The sequence below is a fragment of the Falco biarmicus genome, chromosome 6 (genome assembly GCF_023638135.1).
Source record: "Falco biarmicus isolate bFalBia1 chromosome 6, bFalBia1.pri, whole genome shotgun sequence".
Lineage (NCBI taxonomy): Eukaryota > Metazoa > Chordata > Aves > Falconiformes > Falconidae > Falco > Falco biarmicus.
Window position 1 is genome coordinate 50,158,696 of NC_079293.1, and position 25,960 is coordinate 50,184,655.

The following is a 25,960-nucleotide window of genomic DNA, read 5'->3' on the forward strand; positions in this document are numbered from 1 at the left end:
AATAGATATTGATAAAATATGAATTTATGCATGCCAGCATTTATCTCTTTTGTGTCTATTCACAAATAACATGCCGAAAATTGACTCTAGCTCCATATGGTTTCCAATCTCTTCCCTCCCCCGGCTGTCAGCTTCTCCTTACCTGGATGAGTAAAAGGGAGCAGCGTGCTGGGCCATGAGCTAAAGGTGGGTGTAGCAGAAAGGTTATATTCAAAATGGTTTTCTCTGGGACATCACTGTGGCTGCTCAGGTGCCTCTCAGTTCAGATGGAAAATGTGCTGAAAATACAATGCAGTTTGATGCCAGTCTTAGCTTCACACTCTGAAAAAGGAATGAAAGTACTCAGAGGGCAGGTTACCTATGTGCAGATTTCTTTTCTGGGTGACAGAGACTGTGCAAAAGCTTTTATTTCTCTAGAAGCTTTTCAGTACACATTATGGCCATTAATTAAAATCACTTATTTTTTAATTTGTTAATGTCAAGCACTGGAACAGGCTGCCCAGGGAAGTGGTTGAGTCACCATTCCTGGAGGTATTTAAGAGATGTGTAGGTGTAGTACTTAGGAACATGGTTTAGTGGTGGACTTGGCAGTGCTAGGTTAATGGTTGGACTTGATGATCTTAAAGCTCTTTTCCAACCTAAATGATTCTATGATTCTGTGATTAATCTGAAATTTAGACTTGGTTGAATTAGAGATGACAGGCCTGCTTGTAATCTATTCAATAGGGCAATAAGAAAGTTGAGATATCTCCACCCCGAGACCTTCCATTTTCTGAACAGAAGCACCATTTATTTTGCTCAGTTCTGGAGCATGCAAGTTCAAAATCTGTGGTGAGATTTGTAATACAACATTTGATTGAAATTATGCTAATCCTTTGCTGTAGCATAAAATGCTGTAAGATCTTTGGGAGGAAAATGTCCAGTTTCTTCTACCTTGACGCACCTGGAGGCCGAAGGAGCAGGTCTCCCATGTCGCTGCGAGGTGCGCAGTGGGATGGCACAGCTTGCTGCCTCCAAACTGGGAAAGTTATGAGCCAATATTAGGTGTTGCTGCTGTTGATCAGGGTTTCCATTATGACAGCATTACCTCAGCTCCTGGGGCCACATGGGTGGGCAGCGAAGTGGCTGCCTTTCAGTTGCTCATGCTCCCATCAGCGGGTAAAGGGAGCTGAAGTGGTCACAGGCGATTTGGAGGCTTCTTTGGAGATTCCTTTGTGCTGCTGCCTTTAGAAACCAAACATGAAGCCACAGTTTTCTGTCCTGTTAGAGCATTAAGTTATCTTGTCAGATTCAGAGCAGTTAGATCAAGTTTTGAAGATCTCTGGGGGATAAACAGAGAGAGAAGGAGCTAAGGAGGAATGGAAGACAAAAGTGGTTGGAAGAGCATTTAAATGGCAGAAAGTTCTGAAATAATTTACCTCTGCTCTAAACTGGGACAAACCCTTGACAACTCTTGTACAGTAAGATATCGTATTTCAGAACATTTTAAATGTTGCTTCAGTTTTATTCTCCAGAAAGATATTATGATGGCGTGAAGGTATTCCAACTCATCTCATATGTCTTGTTAAATTATAATTCACTGGGTAGCAGAACAATACTGTTAAACTGTTAGTATTGAACTACCTTGTTATATCACAAGGCCTATTACTTTTATTAATCTTCATTTAAACCAGGGACAAAATTTCTATTTTTTATGGAACTTTTCACTTTTATGAAATCAGTATGCTTTTCTTTCAGGAAACCCTTCCAGTATGGAAAGTTTGGATGAGTTACAGTTTTACAAATTTTTTCAACTTTTACTGTGCAGTTTCAATTTTTAAAATGAGTGAAACGTGCCTTCTTTTATTGTCCATAAACCCCATAAATCCCTAGAACTACATATTTATGACTGCATAGGATTTCAGCACAGATAGGGCTGACTTTTCATTTCTGTGAGAATGTTTACAACGAAACGGTCTCAGGAAAAAACCCACAACTATTTACACGTATGTTTTGCGAATATAGGATTTGCATACACTCTGAGCCATGAACCAAAAGCTTCAGATTTAGCCAGCAGAGAGGAAGGAATTTGTCTGCTCTACAGCAAAAGGAAGTATTTGCTGTGTTATTGTAGTACGTGGCCTTTTGCCATCTTTGATAAAGTATTTAAGGGTTGTGCACCCAAAGTCTGCTGCCCTCTTGACCCATCATCCATCACCAGCTGTAGATGAGGTGGGTGAGACACAGCTCCATAGCAGAGCCATTGTTTCAGCCCCACACAGCTCCTCCAAGAGCGGAAGCTGCAGACAAAGTGGCTCCCTGTGATTCACCACACTGCTCAACCTCCCGGCATTTTCTCATCTACCTGTACCTTTTCTGGCCCTGCCCTGCGCTGGTCAAGGTGGACAGACACACGAGGAAGCTGTGGGATTGATCTGCTTTCCACTCAGCTTCACTGGGTGTGAACGAGACGAGTGTCTGGGATTTTTTTTTTTTCTGTATTAAAAAGGAAAACCGGAGACAATTGTCACAGCACTGTGTCTTGGCAATATATTTAAATTCATTTCCCTTTTGACTATTCAACACTGTTGATAGACGATGCTTAAAACACTGAATTACCCATCATTATTCTAGCGCGCTGTGAATTGCCCGGTCTGGGTTTTTTTCCCATCTCTGAAAGCAGTTCTGGTTACAGAGATGCCAGCATCCCCTGTAAGTATGCCAAGAATGTACAGTTATACTTTATACTGCTAAATTAACAGACAGGAATAGTCACACCAAACCAGATTCAGCTCCCAGATGGGAAAGCATCTCCTCTAGCCCAAATTCTAATGACTTTTTTTACATGAGAAAGTTTCACCAATATAGCATACAGTGTGATTTAAAACAAATGCTGTTGTCTCTCCATGTGGGTGACAGGTAACTTGTAGAAGAAAAGATGATTTCTTTGTTTTCAATGACCAACCAGGGGTTGGAAATGTCTGGACATTTAGGTAGGTTTTCTCTTAGTATCTTAAACTATTTAAAATTAAAGAGTATTTTTAGTTTATCAGTTGTACTTTTCTGAGCACCGGTTTGAAGTGAAGGCCAGGTCTGATTCTTACTCATTTTTTTATATATGCAATTCTCTTAGCTTTGTGAATTTAGTTATAATTTACCTTGCTGTAAGTGACAGGGGAATGAGTCCTAGATGGCATAACAGGATCAGAAGAGCTGACTTTGATTGTTGCTGTGTGTGGTGCTGATGGCGTGAAATAGTCTCAGATGGACATTTCTGTCTCCTGACTAGGAAAGGTCTGTTCGTGAGATGATGAAACCCATGGTCTTTGATGATTTGCCTGTGCCAGCTGGAATACCGTGGTGTATTTTGACCCCCTAAAAGTTTTAACAATGGCAGTGTTATGATGAAATGAGGTAGAAGTTTTACGATTTGTTTCAAAGAAGGGAAAGGGTCTTCCACTTTTTGCGAATGTTTTACCTAAGAGATGCTGAAGTTTGTAGCCTGACTTCTTCTTCAACTGCTGTAGGTTCCTGCCATGAAGCCAAGTGAGATATGTAAGTTCTAGAAGAAAAAGTTAAAAGGGGCATATGTATGCAGGCATTCAGACAGAAATACACGATTCTCTGTGGTTGTACCAGACACGGTAAATACCATATCTCCCAGTCATTGCAGGTCTGGAGAGATACTTTAGATGGGATTATTTTGTGCTGTTCTCCGGTTCATGGTATTTCTAGTTTTCAGTGCACTGTACTACTCTATTCCTGTTTATAAATCTTTTAAGTGTGCACATTAAAAAAGTAATTTAATTGTCATTATAATTTATAGTACGCCTGAAGTCGATCACCTAATTAAACGGAAAGAGCAGAGAGTAGTAGGTTCATAAGCATTTATTAAGTACTACAGTATTAATTATGCAGGACTTTTGAACCAAGCAAAAGAGGAAAGAATGGAAACACCAATCTAAAAAGGCTTTCCATTGCTGCCATTCTCAATTCAATAATGTGAGACACCTCCGCCCCCCCCCCCCCCCCCCCCCCCAGCTGGCAGGACAACACTAATGCTTTCTTTTTGTTAATTTTTAATGAAATTATGATGGAGGGTTTTTTTATGGCAATCATTTGCAGCATTTTCCTGTAATATTTTTGAAAGAATAATATGTCCCTGTGCAGGGGCCTATAAATACATGAGTAGAATTGGAAGATACATTTAGAGTTATGGTTTGGGGTGGATTGCGCGGGAACAGACTCTTGGTCATCACTCCTCGGCATCTCAGGCGGGGAGCGGAGCTGGTGCCGGTCCCAGAAGGCGGCGCCCGGGGGGGCCCGGGGGGGGAGGGGGGGCAGTGGGGGTGGGGACGGAGCCCAAAAGAGGAGGCTCTGGGTGGCAATGGAGGAGCGGTGGGGATGGGTAAGGACACTGGTGGTGGGAAGGTTTGCTCGCTCTTCGCAGCCTTTCTCCCACCTCTAGCTGCAAACCCATGCCGCCTGGCTGAAAGCAGAGGGTACGAGCTGCTGGCTCGCCCTGCAGGGACTGGGTCCAGGGGGGCTCTGCGAGGTGCTGGGTTGTGGGTCAGAGCCTGGGAATTGGAGGTGCAATATATTAGGGAGCTTGTGGAACAGGGCTATCTTACCGTGTCTGGTTTGTGTTTTGCTGCATCAGATAAACTGCCTGAACACAAGAAGGTGATGAGGATGGAGCAGAAGCCTTAAGTTTTAATTTCTTCTTTTTTCCTGGTTTGTTAGAAAATTAAAACCACTGATAAGACACTGAAGTAGACTTATCTGCATTCCATGTTGTTTCTGGGGTTTTAATTTTAGCCTCAGTGGCTTTTACACGTGAGTGTTGGACATCAAAACTTCTCATTGAGATGGCAGAGGGGTCTGATGCTCCAGCTCTTGAGCCCTGGCTGTGCTGAAGTAGCCCATGGGCTTCGGGGGGGGTGGGGACCGAGTGAGCAGGCAAACGGGCAGCTGCTGGAAGCGTTTCAGAGGTCTGTGGTTTTGCACTGATCCATACAAATGTGGCCAGTAGGCGAACGGTAATAAGCCCATGATGAAGAACAATAAGGGTTTTGAACAGAATGCCGTGTATACTTTGCAATGTTCGTGGTAAGGGCTAAACTGAAACCCCAGGAAAGGAACACCTTTGCTTTTTTCCTGTGAGAACTTGTAGCAACAAAAGCCTCTCTCACAGTTCACAAGAGGTGATGCCTTTAAAAGACCTTTAGGTGAGAGGTCTCTAAAAAAAAAGATGGCCAAAACCCCTTCCATATAAATGGGCAGGAAGGTGTTAGAGATTTACCTACTTGTGCTGTTATCAATTGATGCAATGTATTTGGAACCTAGCTGCACAGGTATCAGCTTATCTTGCATTATATTAAATAGGAATTCATTGGCAATACACAATTACAACATAAGGCCAGCATCTAAAAGCTGGACCTGACTTACGTGAAAACTGGAGAACCAGTTCAATAGATCTTTTTCTGAAAGAAATTTGAGATTGTTTGATTGGAGTGTAAATCCTGCTGAAGGCCATTTCTTTTCACAGTTGTTAATAGGCTGCACTGAACTGACAGCAAAAACAACAAAAAATAAAAGCCAGACCGAACAATCAAGAAAATTTACTGTGTATAGGGTTTTCATTTATACAGAAAACATAGAATTTCTTTGTCCATGAGCACTGCTGTATTCTGTACCATCTTCTTTCATGCAGGCATGCAGGGGATTGTACACCGAGGCCTGACCCAGCAGTTTAGATTGCAGTACCCTGTCTCCTTGTCCCGTGCACCCACTGAGACACAGGCTTGCGTGCCTTGCCGGCGGGAGACCTGTAGATACCGCTTTTAATCTGGTTATTACTGTAATTACTGTTTCAAAAAGATATAATTGGGATTCCCTTTACATCAAAGATTTTTTTTACCTTATATGGAGCAAATCAAATTATTGACAGCTCTTCATCCCAGAACTCGTAATAACCCTGTAACGAGCACAGTCATTATGCTTCAGGTTAGTGCTGCAGCAGCATTATATAAGGAATGTAACTTGACAGTTGTCTGAGGGAAAAAGTCATACATATGTGTATATATGCATATACAAAAAAAGTAGTGGCCTAACCAAGGTCTCAGATGACATAATGCGTGTTGGGTTATATAATTCATGTTATGGTCCCTGAGTCTGTCTTCTGAGTTGCATATTGGAAAATGTAATGCTTGTCTCTTTCTATCAAACTTTATAGCTATCTCTTTAATATAGAAATTGCTCGTGCCATGCTGTTGTTAAGCATGTTTTCAGGTTCTTGTGCTGGCAATAGGCAGAGTCAGTCCCAGCAGCAGTGGCCTCTCTTTGTTGAAACTGAAAAACTAGAAAACCCAAACCTTCCTCATATTGATTCTGAAAACAAGTTGGATGAGTATTATATTGCAGCTATTCAAAGCAACTGTGGAACGAGCCATTTGGATACCCTCTGCCAATGTTTCAGTGAAAACAGAAGAAAAAAAAGGTCTCCCCTACATGTGTGAGAGCCCCTTCTTTACCACCTTCTTTAGGCATATATTTTCATTGGGAAAATAGACTTGTTTTATGTTACAGGCAAGTAATTGATTTAAAGTCCCAGGTTCTACTTCAGTACATGCACATTGTGATACAGTGGTGTGCCAAATGAATACTGCATTTTAAATCCATGACTGTGGAAATATTTGTGAATCCTCAGGTACTGGAACTGGCACAGATGTTCCGTTGCCGATGGAGAATTTGACCACCCCAGTCTGTCTGTACGGGTTGCTCAGAAGTCACTCAGAGAGGTCTGTGTTAGGCACTAGCAGAGTTAGGACCAGCACGTGCTGGTAGCACATGCTTTGCACTTGCAGTGTGTGACTCCAGGCAGCCCACCCAATGACTCCCTCTGTGAGCATGAGCAGGCCACCAGCTTCTCCTGTGCTCTTGGACCTCCTCTGTGCTGGGAGCACAAGCGTGTCACGGTCATTAATATGTATCAGAAGAAGGCTGTTATTTAAAAATCAAAGTATATGGTGCCCTTGCCATGACTGCAGCCTGCCCAGGCTTACCAGAAGCAGCTTTTAAGATGCTTTTAAGTCCTGCTACTGGAACTTAGCGTGGCCTTAAAGGCCTTCAGACGCTCTCTATAAATGCTCAGGTAAACTTGGTGTTGATGAGGCTTCACTCCCAGCAATGCCTGATGGAGGTGACATACATTTATATAAGGAAGTAACACTCCTTGTTCAAATTTGGGTGGAAGTTCCCTGGAATTACAGAGCACATCCTGAAGAACAGCAGGATTGAATTCCAGCTGTCTTATTAATGTGCGTATTGATCTTGTATGGGTGATTTTCTCAAGGTGTTTCTTGGGAGAACAATATTAAATTTGAAAGAACAAATATCTATAAAGATTGGATATTAGGGAAAATTTCTTCACTGAAAGGGTGGTGAGGCATTGGAACAGGCTGCCCAGGGAGGTGGTGGAATCACCATCCCTGGAGGCATTTAAAAAATGCATAGATGCAGTGCTTAGGGACATGGTTTAGTGGTGGACTTGGCAGTCCTGGGTTAACGGTTGGACTTGATGTTCTCAAAGGTCTTTTCCAACCTAAATGATTCTATGATTCTAAAGCAGGAAGATGTGCAATGACATACTTGTAACTTCAAGCCTCATAAAATAAATTCCTAACTAGACTTGGTGCAAATGTTTCAAATCCTCTTCAGCCCACAAAATCATCAAATAATAAATCAAAATAATTACCAAAAGGTAACCTCAATTCACAGGACTCTTCAGGAAGGTGGAAAAGCCCAAAGTCAAGATGAAAAAGTATTTGAGACAAGAAGCCCAGGTATGTTGAGTCTGGAGAAAGTGTGAGAGCTTTAACTGCACATATGTGTGCAAAAGGGCTGGAAAGAACAGGGCAAGGTACTTTCACATGTCATTGAAGAGAAAGGGGGAAGAATACTGCGGTTGAGCTGCAGCAGGGAATACTTTGCTGGACTGTTCGATACTGGAAAGGGGTTACTACTACACAACATTTAGGTCAGTGGAGCAAACTGCCATGGGAGGGTGTGGAGTCAGTCATGGCTAGACTAGATGTGTCTATTATAGATGATCTAGGATGACCCATTTAGAGGTGGCTTCCAACCCAAATGTTTCTGTGATTTTTGTTCTCTTCAGGTACAACTCTTACCAGATTAACTTGTTCTTCCAGTTAGTATGTGAATTATCATGGCCCTATTGACAAAAAAGCCCTCTGTGCTAAGAACAGCATATAAGCTAGAAATATTACCAGTATTACTTTACATGTTATAGCACATGTAAAATGCCAAATAATTATTACATAAACTCAATAGTGTGTTAGTGTTTATGAGTAATCTCTTCAATTCTGTGTTAAAATTAAAATATCTTATAAATTTGTAGTCTATTCTTAAAGCATTTTGTTTTCTTCCTTAGAATAAAACTTTTTTTTTCCCACACAGAAATATCTCCGTATTTTAAAGAAGGGAAATGTATAAAATTTCAGAGAATGATATTACACATGAGGTGAGATACACTCTGTGTCTCTATGACCACACAAACTACATCTCTCCTACAAATGTTTGTCACAGTGCTAGTTCCCAGAGAAGGGTTTAGAAGACCTACAGATCAGTAAGCTGATGCATGTGTGTTTATGTGCACATGTGCATACCTTTAGGTAATAGTATTGAGTACTGAGTCTTACTCAATAGTTACTGTAGTCAGTGGAATTTTTAATTTATCCCAGGGTACAGAAGACATGTTTTCTGTATTCCAGGTTGTGATTTCTTTTATGACACTATATTGTTCAAAAGCAGGCTCTGTTGTTAAGTAGTTAAAATGGGTGCATGGGGAAAGATTCACAGTTATCAACAGAAGAAGCATAATGTATAGCTAACCACTCATAGCAGGGAAGATCATTTCTCTTGGGGCTCAGTCCAAGTTCCATTGACTTTTATGATACTTGGATCCAGCTTTCTAATCATGTTGCTGTGGTGATCTGCAAACCCATTGGGGACTTTATTGCTCATTGCTGGGTCGAGTCATGATTAAGTAGTATGAAAAACACTGGAACATAGGTGCTGAAACCTGGATCTGCAGTTCATGTTGAGGATTTCTTTGATTTGTCAGAATGAAAGAAAAGGGGTATCCCCAGCAAAGTTAATTCTGACTCCAGTTACTTATCCTCTTTAAATCCCATTTGAGACTAGTGTAGGACTGGTGTATTAGTAAGCAGTCCTTAGAGAAGTGGTGAGAAGTGCTTCACCATATCATAAGGGCACACTAGGCAGATCAGGTCGAGTGAGCCTGCCTGGAGCCTTTTCCTGGGGTCTCCTAATTCTGCTTTGTCTCCTGTGAAGTAGTCCTGATAGACAAATAGCTTTGAGTGCTTGCTCTTTTATCATTTAAGCAGTTTCTGGTGGTCACAAAGGTTCTGAAACAGTGTGATAGTGGTTTGGGATATAACTGACTGAATTTTAGTATATCTGTTGTAACTTCCTGAAGCAAAGATGGTGGCATTCATCTCTGGAAACACTCAATGGGAATCTGAATAACTCTTTGGAGATGCAGAATTCAGTAGGGTTTTTTTGTCCTTCTTTCTCTAACTTACCACCTTTCTTACTCTTTGTGTCTGAGTTTCCGAATGATCACTATTGTTTGCTGTGTCTTTTTTTCCTCACAAGAAGCCTTTAACTTGATTTATTATGTTTCTTAGCAGTGGCATTATCTTTTCCTGGCAGAAACATTTTTGCTGCCTAGCATGTTGACTGTGTTATCTGGAAGCGTTTTTAGGTCCCATGCGCTTTCTTGGCTCCTTTCCTAGGGCAGTTTTTCCTCAGCTGGCCTTGCTACAGTCAGTGTGGCCTCTCACCATTTTCCTGTTTTTAGTAATTTTGAGCAGCACCCCTAACGCAGAATCAAACCTTGAGGTTTTAAGGGCATAAATGTCAGTCAAATTGCCAGCTTGCCAGTCCTTAGTCTTTTGCTTGCAGCTACACTAAAGCTCTGGTGAACATAGCAGAGAGAGAAAATAGCTTAAAACCCTTTTTTCCATTTGTCTGTTTCCTGGGGCAACCAGACCTTGAACATACCTCAGGTTAATAGGAAACACCCTCAGAAACCAGGTTTAGCTAATCCCTGCCAGTCTCTGTAAGTCAGCCATAAGGCCTCTTTCTGTCATTTAGTGGTAGGGTACCCATGTGAGTTGGCATCTGACTTCTGGACACAGACATGAATAAATTCAGTGGAGGCTCTGCTCATCTGCATTGCCATTGGTGTTTAAAAGTCAGTGATTTTCTTCTCTAAAATATATTGCTTTTTAGTGACCTCTCTGGGGTAGTGAATAAAGGTAGTTTAGAGAGGGATTGCTTTAGTACGTTGTTTCAGTCTTTATTTTATTCTGACTTTGTTGTCTTGGCTATCACAAAAGGGTATCAGGGTGGTACTTTGCCCACAACAGCATCCGTGAGTCCTGAAAATTCACGATAAAACCTGTGTGTCTGCCCCAAAGTAATGAGTCTTCTGTCAAGTACCACATCATGGTAACATCGTTGTTACTTAGGGCTTTTAAGTTCAGTAGGGTTGCTGGTAAGCTTACTTCTTCAGTTAGTTCTGTAGTGATACAGAAAGCAAAACTTTCTATATTGCATTTTCTATAACTCTTCATCTATGCTGTAGGTCTCGGGGAGTGGACAGGTGGCAAGGGGCCACAAAGGTTGAAGATGACACTCTGCCCATGGACTGTCATTGCTTACTAGCTGGAAGTTTACTACTCCACCAGTCTGCTTGTTGAAAGAGCATTAGAAGTGCTCTGTTCCTTACTCCGGGCAAAGTCATCTGAACTGGCCATGGTTGCAGGTCAGTGGAGGGCTGACATTGACTGAGGTAGGAAACATGAGCCTGTAGCCAGTGAAGAGCAAGTGGGGACAGGAGCCAGGAGCACCTCCAGCTTCCACAGCTGGAGGAAGAAGAGGGCTTCTGTCACAGGTCTTAGGCAGCAGCAGTTTTCCTTTAAATGAGACATGCTGGGGTAGATCAGATAGCTACAGTCTTTTATGTTGTGTTTTCCTACATGATACTATGGAAAACTGGTTGAAATTCATATGCAAAAGTGTACCAGAACCAGTCTTGTAACTGTACTTGCAGGAGCTTTCCACTGTCCTCCAAACCCTAGCCCTTTATCTGAGGTTATTCTCCGGGCTGTTGATCACATTTGTAAGAGCTGCAGTGTTCTCAGCGATGATTGAGTCAGGACCATCAGTTGTTATTTCCAGGTCTTCAGTTTTCTTTTCAGCCTCCTGCCGTTTTAATCCCAAACCTTCAGGCTTCCTGTCCATGGAAACCATAGTAGTCTGGATTAGGTCCAACCTTCCAGAAATACATACTGCATGCCTTGTAAAGAAATTAGATAATACTGGGTGCCCAAGGACCACAGCTCTAAACGTTGCCAAACCAAAGGCAGGTAAGCTGGTAAGCCCTTTTAACAGGCTGGAAACCATGTATGAATATGCTGCCAGATCCCTCGCTGATCTTAATTTCCTCAAGGGCATGTTAAAGTCACTGCCCATTCTCTTATGAAAATCATAGACAACAGTGGTAAAATCTTTAATCTCTTGGATGATTGTGACCATACCATGCAGCACACCTGGAAAATATCTTTTCACACAGCTCCTTAAAGCAGATCCACAAATTCCTTTTAAAATACGTCTTAAATCAGCTGTAGTTTTCATCATCTGAGTGAATTTGTTTTCTTAAAGCTGCCCATATAGTCCCAGGCACTTGGTTTGGCATAATTTTTCCCATGTTGCTGAACATCACACTCCTCCCTTCTCCATCCAGGGAAAAGTCTGTGCCTGCAGAAGGCAGTGGCACCAAGCCCACCGTCCGCTTCCCCCTTCCCGCAGCTCCAGGGAAGGGTGCTCAGCCTGGGCTGAGCCTCGCTGCCATGGGCAGGGCCGGCTGGGTGAGCTTTTTCCATAACGATGGTGGAGCAGCAACTGGCATCAGTTGTAGGCGTGCTGGAGACTTCTTTTGCTTGTAGAAATACCATAACCTTTCTGAGCAGGGCATGTGTGGTGAGACATTTTATATCTCCATTTCTGCAAAAAGTGAACCAGAAGGTAAGATTCCTGTTAGTGGCAGAAGCTAGTAATTGAAGTCTCTGCAAAGAACTTCTCACTCCAGTCAAAGGCAGAATATGCCTGTTTTAGACATTTTTGCTGCCGTAGCTGTCTTGGCCAAAGGCCTAGAGAGGCTTGATCCTTGACTTGATCTGCAACTGACACAAAAGCTCCCACTGTGGATATGTGTAGGACAAACCTTTAATTTTACTGAAACACTTTTTACTTGCTGGATGAGGGAAGAAGGACCTCAGGAAAAAGCTGTGCCATCAAGTAGCGTGATTTTGCTGGTACAAGTGAAGGCTGTGCTGGGAACATACAGTCAGTACAGTTTGCTAGGACAGCTGCACCAGCAGAGCTATCCTATTCTGAATACAGCCTTGTCTTCTGTTCCAGTTTGTCATGCATGATTTATCTTTCTGTCACCTCTTCAGGTCCCTAGGCACCTCTCACCGTAAAAAGAAATTAAAGCACAATACAGATGAGTCTGCTCTGTATTGGAGTCTTGACCTTTAATATATCAGGTTTTCATATTGCAACTTTCCCAGCAAATAGGCTGTCCTACTAGAACTGAGGTTGCTTTAGTGATCTGCAGAGGTCCCGCCTCCGCCATGCTTCAGTTTTACTTGCTTCCACCTACAAACTCTCAAGCTGCCTGAAATGCCTTTGAGAGGAGATAAAGTTTTCAGATTGCCTGGCAGATCATAACCATGAACTCTAACGGTCCAATAAGGAAAAAATACAAACATCAAAAATCAGAGAAAACAGCCTGGCAACCCAAGTGTCAGAAGAATTGCTTGATGTTTTTTCCTGTTATACCAGTTTAATTTTTATCAGACTTTGGGGTTTGTTTTCCACCCCACCCCCCTCTCCTTGGTGCTCTCATTACATTTTCCTTCCTTTCTGAAAGAAAGCATTTGCATCTTGCTCTGTGCTTTTGTGGCAGTATTCCTCCTGAGCCAGACCGGTGTGTCGCTCTGATGGCGAGTTCGCAGTCAGACTCCTTAGGTCAATAAACCATCTTAGTTAGTTGGTGAGTATACCAGATCTGAATTTTCAAAATCCACAGTTGCACTTAACATACCACAGAGGCCAAAACCTGATGTAAATTTTAAGAGGCATCAGAAGAATTGCTCAGTATTTCAGTCATAAAGCTTTGCCAGTGTTACCTTTTGACCAGATCACTGTTTGATTGGGTTTTGGTCTCATGTTTTTCTCTGCAGCTATTGAAGGTGCAGGTTTTTTTCTGCCCAAGAGAAAGACAACTGTGTCTTTAAAGAAACAAAACAACTGTGTCAACAGATGGGAGAGAAAATGCTGTGTCTGAAATAGTGCTAGGAATAAACCATGTTAAAAATAGGTAGTCTTGCCACAACTGTTACTTTGGCCAATGTGGAAATCCTTCTTTCCCATACTAGCGTGTATCAAAACCGTACTAAAAGCCTGCTAGAAAAACTGCCAAATTAGTCTATAAAACGTTGCTAGAACAGTAACAACCTGTTTCCTGCCTAATTGTAGCAGTCACACTAGTAAAGGAGAAACGCTAAGGAAGCTGCGCTGCTGCAGGAGAGCTCTGAACAATTTCTGTGACTGACCTCTGGCCAGCAGCAACTGAAACACAGGTCTTGCACTTGTGGGTATAGATTTTAATGATGTGACCCCCTCTTACCACCCCCAACAGTACTAGGATAACTGGGATACCAGAGGGTTTCAGAATTTTTCCCTTTCTTAGAAGTGTTGTTTCACTCATAGGTATGGAGAGAAGTAATTTTCTGTCCCACAAACTACCTGGGGAGAACCCGTGGCAGTTTGGCTAACAAGTTGTGCTTTTTTGGGAAAAAAAAAAAAAAAAAAAAAAAAAATCCCTCCCCAAAATAGGAAAGCAAGCTGAACTACACTTAAACATGCTTGTTACTAGCAGAATTACAGCTGCAGTTTAGACATTGCATTTCTGCTTTCCATCTGTTGTCTCACTTATTTTTGCTGTCTGTCTCCTTGCTTTCAATTTTCTCTTCTGTTGTCTCGGTTTATCCAATTTTCAGGGCTGGCCAGCCATTTCAGCATTATCGCTGTCCTAATGGCTGTAAGGAAAGCAGAGAAGCTCTTCGCTAAATGATTTTATTTTTTTTCCACAATGCTTTGTTTCGTTGGTTTTTGTTTGTGCTCAGTGCTCCATGTTGTGTCATCTGGGAAGAGAAGAGTTCTTTGCATAATGTGTATTTTGCTGGAGTTGTTTGATTTCTACAAACATTTATACTCTACAGCTCACAGTGCCTTTGGGGCAGGGACAGATTGTAATCTCAAACAGAACAAATCTGAGGGTTGACCCCACGCTGGCTGTCTCTGGTAGCCTGGAGGAGCTGGAGAACAGGTAGAGCCTGGCCCACAGCACTCTCCTCTCCTGTCCACCCCAGCCTTCGGCCGGGGGGACCCGCTTGGGAGGAAGCAGCCTTGGGCAGCTGAGCGTAATTTAGGGCAGCCCTGCGGCATTTATGATTGATTCCTGATCTCTGAGACAAAATGCAAAGATAGATAAGGTCCCTTCATCTGGGGAGAAGGGCAGAGGTAGGTGAGTGGTGCAGCCTGCTGCTGAGCGTAAATTCCCTGTGACGGGTTACAGCCCTGCTGTTTGCAACAGGCTTTTCCTTTCCCACTTGTCTGCAGTCGAGGAATGCTCCTGGGGATCCGTGCTTGCCTGGAAGTTGTCTCTGTTAGAGTAATGGTGCTTCCTAAGACAAAAGAAAATTTAAAGGAAAAGAAAATGTTTCAGACAACTTTAGAGGCTTCCCAGTTACTTCAGTGCACCAAGGAAAGGGCCACATTCCTTATCAAAGCACTGTTTGTTATATCCTTATGCTTTCCGCATTCCCACAGGAGGGAAATGGAAATAGAGGAGTTGAAATGCCCATTATTTTCCACTCTTCTTCCAGTCGATAAGAAAGCTCCCAATTCACTCGTGAAAAGGCTCAGAGAGGCCCATCAAATATTCTGGATGTACTAGATTTCCTATGGTAGCTTCTTACCCCACCTTTTCTGTGTTACCTCCTTTCGCCTCTGTGGTCCTCGGCAACCCGTGGGTAGCATGTATGTATGCACGTATGTGTCTGCTCCAAGGATACGCCACATGGCTTTTTTAAATTTGTTTTTGCTTAACCAATCTATGATGAGTTAAAAATACTAGCGCTTTACATGCATAAGTGACAGTTTGATTAACAGCTGGATTCTACCTTCTTCCAGCATGAAGAGCTCTAAAGGAAATGAAGGGGAGTTTTGTGCAACATCCTCACTCTGTGAAAAACCCATATGCAGAACGGCGCACGCTACCTATTCACTGTTGACTTGAGCACATGCTTTGCTTTGCTGAATTGGCTTTACAGATTAGAGATGGAATTAAGCATATGCTTAAATGACTTGCTTAGCAGTGGCTGAGGTTCCATAATTTGACTGCTGGAGGTTTCCCATTGAATTCAGTGAGAGTAGACTCAGGCCACAGTAGTGATCAGATCACAGAGAGGTGATGCAGTTGTAATTGGCATGATACGCCAATTAAAATTTATTCCCTTTGTATTGTAAAATGAGGTTTTGCTTTCTTGTTACTGCCAGTTTCAAATTATGATTGTGAATTGTGGTCAAGTTAATATGGTTTCATGGGACAAGTATATAAAAATATTTTTGCTTCAGCTATAGCAATATATAGCTAAAAGCTCCCCTGTAGCTGTATCCAGGCTAGCTGCTTGCTGTTGCATTGCCTCATTTTTCAGACTGTTTCATCCTTGTGTCGGACACCGAAATCATTATAATCATTATAAAACCTTCACTGGCAGCATTTAATAGCATATATTTAGAATGTGAAATAAAGAAATCAGACATTTGTGATGCACCAATAATCTATTAGTTATTTTTTAAACTCCATTCCTCCACATATGTGAGAGAATAAAACAGAAGTTATTAAAAGAAGTGTTTTTAAAAAAATCTTTATATTTATGACCATTTGGGGTTTTTTTCTTTAACATACCAGCTTGTTTTCTGAGAGTCAATAGTGATTTGCAGGAGGTGAAAAATTGCAAACAAAGCTAAGTAGAACTTCAAGTTGGCTGTTGAGCCAAAAGTGTGATTCAGGAGCTGAAAATATCTCTGCACTTCATGCATCAAACTCAAACGCTGTGCTTTGGCAACGCCCCCCGGATTAGAAGCAGAGTTTGAGGTCATTCCTCCTCCAGCCTGCCATGTATGGATAGGGCCCACGCTCATGACAAATTACTGCCTTACTGAGCACATGCCAAGAGCAGAGTGACATCAGTGCAGAGGGATCTTGCCTCATGGAGGAGGACCAAAAACTCCACTGCTGCCTTTCTCGTGGCTGTCTGTGACCTGGAGGACCAGCGTGGCAGTACAGGGAGGGAGGACACTTTAAACAGTCCCTTTCTAGATGTGGCAACAACAAAGGATAGTGAGGTGGAGCATTTGTCTCCTTGTGAAGAAGTCACACAGCATCCAGCAGATGTGCCAGCGAAGTGTGTGGTCAGAGGTGTTTTAGTGGACCATCCAGATTTTTAAGGCAAACTATCAGCTGCCAGTAATGGTTCTTCACTGTGGCTGCTGACCTGAACCACCAGCAGCATACCCTGTGCCGTACAAGCTGTCTTTGCAACCAGGAGCATAATGCCAGAGACTGATACTAGCTTATCGGCTGCAAATCCAGAGTGCCTTGAATGAAGTCTGTGCTTTGGCTTAACACGATCTCACCGAGGTCTTAGTTTTATTTTATAGAGAACACTGGCTTAGATTTTGCAGGTAACCACAACCAAAACTCTGTAAACAGACCCCAAGTTCTTAGATCGTTTTCCCCGCTGACAAAATTCTGTTGTTCCCAGCCACCACACTTCCCTCCTGGTATCCTGCATATCTGTCTAGTTGCCAGCTTCTCAGGGGCAAGTTCGCTTTCATCTACCACTGGGACTGTCCAGCACTGCTGCCATCGCTCTGCCATGGCCTTGAACTTGCAATGGTTTTTCCATGGAGATGATTTTGACAGCTCAAGTGATTGTCATGGGCTTGTAGGACACCTGCTGCTTTGCAGCCTGCCTGCTTGGCAGCTCTGAGTGGCTCTGCCTCAGTTTCTCCTTTGTTCCCAATGCACGGGTGTCATAGCAGTGTAGTCATTCAAACAGGGAAGGAAAAAGCCAAGGCAGTCAGTGTAGGATGTTCCTCATGGTGATTTTGCTGAAGCCTGTTTAGATCACTGAGAGCATGAGTTTTACCTGGAATCCTGTTGTGGTCTCGACTGAGACCTGATGTTTTTGCCTTCTCTGCCCACTCTCGAAGGATCGCCAGATGTACTCACACCCTGCCGCCAGCTGCCTGCACAAACAGCCCTCTTCTCTTGGCAACAGCAGGGTAGGCAAACGGGTTGAGCAATGTGTGTGTATGAACACTCTGTCAGTTGTCAGCCTGACCATTGTCTAAAGGCATCAAGCCTGGTTAGTGAGAGCACTGATCTCAGCTGGCAGCATCTAAACTGTTATTTGCAGTGAGGTTATGGCCCTGTACTTAGGGGGATGTGCTCTCGCTAATTTAGCTCCTGGCTGAGGTGGGAAAAAAAAAAGTAACCCAAAATCATAGTTCAGTGGTGGCAGCAAAATAAGATCCTGTGCAGTGGGCTCTGGGGATAGAGGAGATAATGTAGGGAGGATCCAAAGAAGAAATTCTGTGTTTGATTTTAATAAAGTGAATCACCTAGGTGTAAAGTAAACAAACAAAGTTCTAGGTGATGTTCCAAAAGGCATTTGGCATGATACTTCTTTTAGGTAAATTTTGTTCTGATTGCTACCCTTTTGCAGAGCCTGAGTGACAATAAAACCAGCTCTACTAACACACACATGTTAGTAAATACAGCTATTTTTATTTATATACTGTCTATACATACACGCATATGCAGATGCACATATGCACATATACATACATATATATGTATATGCACACATATATGTATGCATATCAATTAATGCTTGTATAGATTTCAACAAATTAAAATTTTACAAAGGTTTCTTCATGCTCTTTGCATCCAGATCTGCAAAATGGTGCTAGCATGCAGGATAGCAAAATGGAGAAAAGCTGTCAATAAAGAGAATTTAAATGGGCTATTACACTCCTATTGAGAAAAATGTGGAAAAAAAAAGCATAAATACTGAACAATCAATTAGGTTTAAAAAGTCTTTCTGTTTTAGTAATGAAGACAAAAATGTTTACAGCATAGAGACATTTGATTAAAAAAATAAATTATATCCCTTTAACTTTGGAGTTAGTTCAAGATTTGATCCATTAATTTCTCCAAGCTGCTTGTAAGAAAACATATCTCTGCAGTATTGAGAGCTGCCAGAATGACCTGGAATTAAGAGGGTAAAGGTAGAGACACTGTATTTTGATTCAGCTATTCACAGGTGATTTGTGTGAACGCATTAAGAACACCAGTAAAGTAATGGGAATAATTTTCTTCCACTTTTTCCATATTCAATTGCATATGGTATGATTGCATTTGATCAGGACATGAACGTCATTTCTCAGATGATTGGGTTCTGCCATTGATCATAAGAAGTCAATTTAAAGTATGACATTGCTTTTACCTTCCTCAAGTAGGAAGACATCTTTGCTTCTAGTCTTAGCTGCTGTAGCTATCAAATTGTGTGTATAATAAATTGTGCTTTGTTTAGAGAGCGATAACTGTAAAATATTGCCCATTCAGAGAAAAAGTACTGAGATTGAGATTGATGCCTGGAGCTTAATGCATCATACAATGCAATCAAACAAATTTAGGCTTCTTTCTTCTCCCGTTACAGACCATAATTCACAGAGCTCTCCAGACTCTGTGTTTGAAGAGGAGAAAGGGGGCAAAGAGAACAGTAGAAAATCCACACAGACTGGATTCATAGTCTCTACATACTACAATACAGAAGTTTGCATGGACCATTCATTATTTTTAGTAAGAAAGCATCTATAAAAGGGGATTTGAACCCATTGAGAAGTGGGAGATTTGCATATAGCCTCACTGCTTTGAGTTACCAGGCATGAATTCAAGCCCTTGGGTGGTATGCTGTAGAAGTATGCACATTTTTCTACCTGTGTTGCCTGGCTCTTCTTTGGTATGAATAATCCTATATAATCCTGGATCCTGGGTGCAATTTAAATGGCACCTGGTTTTCTTATGGACCTGGTCAAACTGGAGCTTAAGGGAGATTCCCAAACCATGGTAAGGTACAAAGGTACAGTCTGTGTAGGAATGCTGTCAGCTGCAAGACAGTTAAGGAGTAACATGGGCATGGCTTTATTTGGTCTTTCTTTGTAGTCGTGAGGTAATTTTACCCATTTATTGTGCTATTTCAGAATCTTTAATTAGCAGTAAAATAAATATTATCCAGTTTCTTTCCCTAAACTTAAGTTTCTAATTAAAATACACATGAGATTTCTGGTATTTTTTATTTTGTGAAGTGCGTAAGATTCTCCCTATCACATGCCCCTACCCCCAACCGACCTCACAATGCCGGTATAACAGATATATAGGAAGTAATATAAAATATAGTCCTTTTTCTTTTTGCTCCATGGAATGAATTAATCTCTATGGCCAGCTGATGCTGATGCCTACTGCTACATTTTTGTTTCACCACTAACAGTGTAGTTTTAAAATTACAAAATGAGCATGGGTGTTGCCAAGGGAGAAGCTAGGAGTCTTTCAAAAGCAGATGGTGTAAGAGTCGTTATCAAAGTACTTCTGCCTGTGTGTTTCCAGGTCCCGTGTAAAAGGCTAATCCCCGAGTGTCTGAGATACAAAGTTCAAATAAAAAAAACCCCTCTTCCAAGCAGTAGGACATGCTGTACTTCTCATACTCTCATATCCCTTCTGATGTGCTTGTTTAATCGTAGTCTCCACGGATGGCAAACAACCGCAGAAGTTTAGGAAAGTCATGACCAGATATGACCACGTACTAGCAAACGATCAGCAGTGGTTGCTGTGCTGCCTGCCTTGGGCGGGCGGGCGCTGAAGGCACGCTCATTTGCTTCTGCTGCCAAAGAACCAAGGATTGCACAAATTTTTACTAATGCGGTGATAAAAACAAATTAAAAGTTCCTGGGTTTAGTATCACAACAATGCCTCTGGGACCTTTAATTGGGCAGTAAAATCCTGTTTGATGACACATGCATTATCTGGGGTTGTTAGAGACTCTGCAGGTTAGCTTTTCCCTCAGACCACATCCTGGTGCTAGTGCCAGTGCTGCTGTAAGATGGTAGGTCAGTGAGGAGGTGCAGTAGTACTTCCTAGACAAAATCTTACTGTACTTAACCAGATCTCACTCTGGATACTTTGCCTAATTTTAATGACGAAGCTTCTTAAAGACTTGGAAACTGACCCCTGCCTTCACTGAAATACGGGGATTCTTTCACACTTGGACCAGATGCTCAGGTATCCTTTGAGGAACACCATTGAAGACAGGTTACCAGAGCGAGAGGGAAGGTGCTGGCTCCCATCAGTTAAGAGCTGAAAAAGAAATTAGGGAGAATGGAATGCAGTGTTCCTCATGGGTTTCAGTTTAAATACTCTTTATGAAGCTGGAGTGGCAGCAATGTGATTTTGTTTCATAAATGACATCTTTCGCTTATGGCTTCATTCTCTTTTTATGAAAGTCCCCTCTGCTCCTGCCAGGGTGCGGTAGAGCAGATTTTGTGTAAATGAGAATAAAGACCCTTGTATTTGGGTTGCAGATTAAATAAACCAATTCACAGTGCTTATTAATTAAAAATAACTCTGTGCGAGTGCAGCCAGCATCCCTAAAGCCAGTTAGGCCTGTGAAAACACAGGGTGGCCCACCTGGGGGCTGGAAGCTCTCCATGCCACACCAGGGAGAGGAGGCTACAATCCAGAGCACCCCTAGGTCCTGCTGAAGAGTAGGAGAATAAGGACTCATGACTTCTTATTGTTTTGCTTTGTTTTCTGACTGGAATATTTCTCAGGCCACTTGTAAAAGTAGCGAGTGAAATACTGGCCCTGATAAAACCTTGAGTCCAGCTGTGCCAAGGTTTCACCCAGATTAAAACCGTATTGAGCCCTGTTTGTTCAAAGGTTCAAAAGTGGCTCCTGGCTCCAGATGCAGGTCATTTCCTAGAAAGCTCTATACTGATGTGGCAAAGCATCCAGGTCTGGAGTCAGAGCATGTGTTATTTTATATACTCTGATGCCTGTATAGACCACTGTTGACATTGCTGGTCAGTAACACATCATTTCCTATTTGTTTTTGTTTCTGATAGCAAACATTAGCATATGCCTTTTATTGCTAACTGGTTCCAGGCCTGCTTTGCCCTTCAGCTTTTGGCGTCCCATTTTGACCAGCTCACACCTGCACTCTGCTAGTGGTGGAAGCACCATGCATCGCACACACCATGGTGGACAGGCTTTGCCCTGTCTATGGGGCAGCATAGGCAGCCATCACACTCACTGGAAGCAGAGGGAGGTTTGCTGCTGGCTTCAGTGCCAGTATGGTCGAGCCATGGGCACAGATCTGCAAGTCCAGCATGCTACATTTGAGACTTTCCTGTCCAAGTCCTCTGGCATGCTCCTCTGCCATGACATTTGTAAGCCTTTGAAGAGCAGGTGCCTTCTCCTGCTGCAGTGACCTGATTGCCCTGAGGCGGTGGCTGGCCAGGGCTCAGCATCACAGACAGAGCAAAGAGCAGGAGAAGGGGGCAGCATGAGCTGCACTTCTCATTGGGGCCCTCTGCTCCCCTGGGGTGCTGCCTAGTCCAGAAGCACATCCATCCCGGGATGCCCACGCTCATCCACATCACTGTTGTGTCACCTGGGGTAGCATCTCACGTAGGAGTGCTCAAGGACACAGGGAAGCCTGAAAGAAAGTGCCCTGGGCAAAATGTGTGCTGTGGTTGTCTGTGTGTTCGCACCAGTCTTCAAAAAAATCAGAATAGCCAGGCCCGTTGGAGTATGTGGTCACTAGAAGATCACTGAAGGTTTGTTGTCTCAGTATTAATGAGGTGGGCATTTCAATCAGCTCTATTATGTGCAAATTAGATGTAAGTCTCCGGTTCCTGGTGCACTGTGTGTATGCCCTGATTAAGGGTAGCATCCATGTATGCAGTAACCCCCTCCCTGCAGGTGTAAATAGGGCAGCCTGTAGCTGTCTAACACTTCTAACGCATTAACAAACACATCTGGTGCTCCATGGCCTGGATGCAAAGACGTACATATATCTCTGCTTACATTTCTACAGCGGGTCTTTTGTACACAGAAAGTGCCTTTTTGTGGTCTTTCCCAGAGTACCATGACATGTAAAGAGAGATGTAAAGTTTATGAGTGATTTTCATAGTGTACACTAGTAACTTACTTTCTAAAACAGACTACCATCATATGGAAAGGGAAATATTAGAGGTGATCTCACTTCAAAAGCACAGTGCTAGACGAGAAAGAAGTAGAATGAAAGACAATTGGACTGCTCTGATTTAACAACAGGAAAGTATTTGCATTTAATTAAAAAATATGTGCTCTTAAATTCTGATTTGATCTTCTCAAAATCAGGCAGAAATGAAGCAAAAAACCTGGAGCTGCAAGCCCTAATAGGTAAACAGACTACAAAGGCCCTTCCGTGCTTTGTGTGTTTACAGTGCTTGTTGTATACAGCATGTTTGAAAATACATCATTGTGTGCACGTTTTGGTCTTGTATGTCTGTTGTTCTCACCTTGGAATATATTCGTTGATGTGTATTCTAGCCCACAGCAAGTTGGAAACCACAGGACAGCTTCTGATTGCTGATGCCACATTGCTCTGGGGAAGAAAGACCTGAGTAGCTGGTAGCACAGGACAACTGTGGCTGAATCTCAGAAGTTCTTATATCCATTAATGTAGCCAATGCATAACATCAGTTAGGTCATAAAATCAAACAGCAGGCTGAATCAACCATAGTCCTTAAAAATCTTTCATATTTGTTTTTCAAATAGGTGGAGGAGAGAGTCAAGAGCCATATTTGCTGGAGTGGTGAATTAAATTGTCTTGACTGGAACCATTACTCACTTGTACCTTTGATGGCAGCAGCCAGGTAAGAGAGCAAAGAAAGGGTGGGTTTGAGTGAACTGAGGGAGCGGGCCTGAGCGAGTGGTTTTTCATTCACAGAAGGCTTCACGTGGAAGTCACTCACATTGAAATACTGATTACATTCCTTTTGTTACGAATTAAGTCAGCTTTTGCTGTAATGAGAGGCATTTCTCTTTTGGGGCAGGTTATGTTATTCTTCATTTGGAAGTGCTGTCTTTGCTTTGTCTCCAAAACTGCCTGCCTGCAGTACAGGCAGTTACTTTTGTTGCTGTAGGAGACCTGAGACACTGAGAAGCTCCTTTTCTCTAATCTTGTCTGTACGGGCACATCCTTGGTGGTCAGAGAATTGTTAGCCCTCAAAACTTAAAAGAGACTCTCTTAAAATAGTGAAAAGTTAAGAAAAAGTTTGATCCTTCTCATTGGCCCTCAATTTATTTTTTTTAATTATCCAATATTTATATGCAACCATAGGAGCTAGGCATGTAAGGAAGACATTGGAGACTCTCATGTGATATCTTGACCACAGGAGAATGTGTTCAAATTAAACGCAGAACATACTTTGAGATAAAACCCCCATTTTTTTTCAGAACTATGTAAGTGGTGCTGGACCTACGTTTCATTCTATATATGAATCAAAGGCAAGAATGGAGAGGGGGTTAAATGATATGGTCTTTTCCCTGAACGTTTGCTCAAACCTGGAACAAATCCCAAATACTCAGCAGTCCAGGGTGGTGCTATATGGGTTATCTCTTCTTAGGGATCCCTTTCCAAGATCCTGCAATGGAAGTTGTGTGTGTCTGTGTTGCACTCTTTCCCCTCCGCAGTCTCAGCGCTCTCCGTGCAGCCCCGGATCAGAGCTGGTGAGTGAGAGGGTTGCAAGCTGACGGCTGTCAGCAGGGGTGTTGCCAGTGAACATGTCGGCAAAAAAGAAGGCATCATCCCTGCCGAGGTCCTGTGGAATTTATGTTGAAAGTTCAGCAGGAAAACAAACTGTCCTCGTGCACCCCTGAGCTCTGTTGCCAGTTTGGGAAGCATTAACAGTGTGTGAAATTTATAAGTAGAAGTAACGGAATACTCCTGCAGTACAGAATCTTAGCCACGTCTCACGACTCACCAGGCAGGATTTAAGTGGAAAGCTGAGAACTTTGGTACACAAGAGCATGGCGGCCATCCTGTGAAATAGGGTTTTAGCATAATTTTTTCAGGTTTCATTAGCATGTAACTTAATGGTACTTCTGTGCATTGGGCCCTTATCGCAGTGGCTGTCTTGTACGCTGAGAACTCTCCCTGATAATGTGTTGGCCAAGAGTAATGGCACGCTTTACCTTTTTGTTCGGAACCATTGAGTTTTAGAATAGATGCTTTCAATTAATGTAGTTCAGACCAATGTTATTGTAACGATGATAATACGTACCGCTGCCTTGTGCGCTGAGGATATCAAGGCAAGCACTTAATACTGGTAGGGTAGTAAATGTGCTGTGTGGGCTAATAAAAGGCTCCCATTACAGAGCTGAACCCTATTACTGCCTACTTTACAGGTGAAAGCTTGCACTCTGATTCCACCACTAGGTATGGGGCAATGGGAAGGCACATTTTCTCTGAGAATGAGAGCATGCAATGCTGCCAAACCAGCAGTCCCAGGCACCCTGCAGGGAATGATTCTTGCAGCAGAGCGAGGTTGCACAAGCTGTGGTGTAGAGGACTCGCTGCTTTATTTTGGCTGAGAATCCTTTGAAGATACTGGTCCCGATTCTCTGCCGCCTGAAACCTTTTGCTATTTATACCTGGGTAAAGTGAATGCCGAGCGAGCATAAAATGCCACTACCCTAGTGCTAAAGGAGCTGTTATCCACTTTGCCCAAATATAAATGATTATGCAAAGGGTGAAGCAAGTTCAAGGTCTCTCTTTTTGTTATGACATTGCCCCTAGATCCTGCTGCTCATTGCTGATGATGTGAAGAGGAGGAGACTCTGTTTTCGCACCAGTCTGAGCTCAAGATGTGCAAACTCAGGGGAAAGCAAGAGCGCTCATTTCTTGTCCCGCTGTTAGTCAGAGAGAGGAAAAACACGTTTCTTCCTCCACACCCAGGAGGTAGCCGAGCAGGGTGGTGGGACAACAAGTCCACTTGCTCGTTCTCTGGCCGCCTCGGACGGGAAGGAAAGCAACTCGAGAACACCCAGGGGAGGCCGAAGTGGGCGCTGCGACGGCGCGTCTCCCAGTCCCCGGGCAGGACGTGCCGCCGCGGCTGCCCCCGCCCGCCGCCCGCCGCTGCTGCCCCCGCCCGCCGGTGCTGCCCCTGCCCGCCTCCCGCCTCCCGCCGCCCGCCGCTGCTGCCCCCGCCCGCCGGTGCTGCCCCTGCCCGCCGCCCGCCGCCCCGCCCGCTGCCCGCCTCCCGCCTCCCGCCGCCCGCCGGTGCTGCCCCCGCCCGCCGGTGCTGCCCCTGCCCGCCGCCCGCCGCCCCGCCCGCTGCCCGCCTCCCGCCTCCCGCCGGTGCTGCCCCCGCCCGCCGGTGCTGCCCCTGCCCGCCTCCCGCCTCCCGCCGCCCGCCGCTGCTGCCCCCGCCCGCCGGTGCTGCCCCTGCCCGCCGCCCGCCGCCCCGCCCGCTGCCCGCCGCCCGCCTCCCGCCGGTGCTGCCCCCGCCCGCCGGTGCTGCCCCTGCCCGCCGCCGCAGTGCCGGGGCGCCGCGGGGCTGCCGGCCGCGCGCTGCCGCGGGGGCGCGCCTGGGGCGCGGCGGCGGCTCCGGCTGCGGCGGCGGC

At 43.7% G+C, this 25,960-nt stretch overlaps 1 protein-coding gene across 7 annotated transcripts in view; it reads left to right on the forward strand.

The window, feature by feature from the left end:
- Positions 1-25,960, forward strand: part of HIVEP2 (HIVEP zinc finger 2) — a 145,819-nt gene that overhangs the window by 67,314 nt on the left and 52,545 nt on the right. For all 7 annotated transcript variants that reach the window (XM_056344614.1, XM_056344612.1, XM_056344617.1 and 4 more), the window contains one exon: positions 23,111-23,208. The gene's annotated coding sequence lies outside the window, so the exon portion shown is untranslated. The remainder of the gene's footprint in view (positions 1-23,110; positions 23,209-25,960) is intronic.